Here is a 2,492-nt window from a genome sequence, read left to right as displayed (position 1 = left end):
AAGACCACCGTCATGCTCCTGCCTTCGTGGGAAGGGCGGACAGTGAATGAGAACCAGGTGCCTGTGGTCAGTGCTGCGAAGATGACAGATGTGGTGGGCTGGGTGAGGCAGGTAGGAATGGGTGGGTCAGGAAAGTTTTTCTCTAAGCAGATGATATTTGAACTATGACCTGGAGCGTGAGACTAAGACTTTTCATTTTATTTTATTCTATTTTATTTTATTGTTGCAACTTACCTACTTTTATGTCTAATAAAGTAAATATCAATCTTTAATATCCAACATAAACAAGAAGCTCATTGGGCAGGGGTGGGGGAAATCCCTTTTTTTAATTCCAGAGCCATAGGGTTGTGAGACCAAAATGTGAGAAAACCACTGTAATTTACCCCCACCCACGCACTCCTGGTCCACGCCCTGCTCTGACCTCATAGGCGCCACTGTGATGCAACTGCAAAGCCCACCCTATATATTCTGCCGTGGCGGGGCTGAGATTTTGTCCGTTAGAGCCCAGGGAGCTGATTGTGGTGACCTGTTGGACTAGGACTTGCGAGCTTTGTTCTTGCCTCTTGCCGTTCCTTTGCGAGTTTGTTTTCTTTTGCTTACTGGTTTGGTTTGGTTTGGTTTTGTATCATTTATTTTGCATTTTTTTCTTTTCCTTTATTATTTTTCTTTCTTTTAATTTTTCTTGTTTTTCTTTATTTTTTATTATTTATTTATTTTTTCGTTCTTTTTTTTTTTTTTTAATCTTTTGTTTTTGTTTTGTTTTTGTTCTCATCTTGTAGCCACCATGGCTACAGCAGCCACCGCTGACCTTCAGGAGCGCATCATTGGCGATTACATGCTCCTGCGCACCATTGGCAGTGGGTCCTTTGGCGAGGTGTGGTTGGCCACGCACTTGCCAACGGACACAGAGGTGGCTGTCAAAATCATTACTCAGTGCTTTGAGAATGATTATTTTGAAGAAGTTGATTGTCATAAGCAACTAAAGCACCCAAATATCGCACAGCTATTTGAGCTGATTACCACCAAGAAGAAAAGGTACCTCTTCATGGAGCACGTCAGCGGAGGGGACTTACTCGAATACTTAGACAACTGCGGCCCCATGACCGAGTCAGCAGCCCGACCCATATTCCGGCAGCTCGTATCGGCACTTCAGTACTGTCACCTGAAGAAAATCGTCCACCGGGACCTGAAGCCAGCAAACATCCTGATGGACGGTGAGAGGAACGTCAAAATAATAGACTTTGGATTTGCTAGGGACTGTCGGGACTACACACTAAGCAGCTTTTGTGGCTCCCCGCGCTATATGGCCCCGGAGATCTTCCGGCGTGTCAGCTATGACGGCCCAAAGGTGGATGTCTGGGCCCTGGGGGTAGTTCTCTATCGGATGATGGTGGGGGTTTTGCCATTTGATGGGGTCACGGTTGAGGAGGTGGAGAGTAAGATCCTGAGTGGCGAGTTCCGGGTACCACTGTCTCTATCCGAAGAAGGTCGAAATCTTTTACAAAAATTATTGACCCTCAACCCCAGGGAAAGGCCCTCCCTGGTAGATGTGATGCGAGACCCATGGGTCAACATGGGCTGGGGGGAAGAACTGAGGCCGTACATCGAGCCGCGCTGGGGTGACCTTGACCCCGAGGTGACAGGCAGAATGGAGGACATGGGGTTCGGAAAGGGGCAGATCCAGAGGTCATTGACCCAAAGGACATATGACAGGGTCATGGGAACCTACCTGATTCTGAAAACCACCGCCAGGATTAGGGGCCGCACCATCCGGGTTAGGCCCTGCCCCTCCCCCATCTCCAGCGGCGGGGAGAACACAGCGGGGCCTGCTGGTCCCTCAAGCCGTCCGCGGTCAAGGACGGATGTTCCCCCAGCGGAAGCCAGCCTGGCGTCCGGGACCGGCACTTCCCTCCCTGGCCCCCAGGCCAGGACGGCCACCCCCAGCCCCGCCCTCCAGTGTGACCCCCGTGGCTCCCCCACCGCCCCCCGCCGCGACAGCGCCCGCAACAGCGCAGGAGCCCCGGAAGGACCCGCCGAGGAGAACCGCGTCCCGACTGCACAGCCTGACGGCGGGAGCCTGGGCTCTCCCTCTGCCCCCAGTCGGGGCTGGCGGGGGGCGGTTCGCAGGATCTTCCGAAGGTTCTTAAAGTGTGTGTGCTGTGGGCCGTCCACGCGCAAGCAGCGGCCCAGAAGGAAAAGAGTCGCGCCAACATAAGTTCTGAAGTTGTGGGCGGCCCACGGCACCCGGAGGAGGACACACAGCTGCGGTGAGAGCGGCGCCGGAAGCGCACACCGTGACACCGTGACACCGTGCGCGCGTGCAGGTGACAGGGCCCGGCCCGGTGGGCGACGCCGAGTGCGAGCTGCCGCAGCGTTCTCCGCACGGGACCCCCACCAGGAGGGGATCCCGCATCTCATGGACTGTGTTCTCCTGGGGCCCTTGTCCCCTCCCCTGCTCCCCTTTGCTCCCATGTTTGTGGTGGTTCTTCATA

The 2,492-nt window shown here is 54.1% G+C and overlaps 1 pseudogene; it reads left to right on the top strand.

Annotated features, from left to right (window-relative positions):
- The first annotated feature begins 784 nt into the window (after positions 1-784).
- Positions 785-2,271, top strand: LOC150000876 (serine/threonine-protein kinase MARK2 pseudogene; annotated as a pseudogene).
- The last annotated feature ends 221 nt before the right edge of the window (positions 2,272-2,492 follow it).

Source organism: Furipterus horrens, unplaced genomic scaffold, assembly GCF_987537825.1.
Source record: "Furipterus horrens unplaced genomic scaffold, mFurHor1.1.pri manual_scaffold_10, whole genome shotgun sequence".
NCBI classification, from domain to species: Eukaryota; Metazoa; Chordata; class Mammalia; order Chiroptera; family Furipteridae; genus Furipterus; species Furipterus horrens.
The sequence above is the reverse complement of the archived record's forward strand: the minus strand, read 5'-3'. Positions and strand labels throughout refer to the sequence as shown.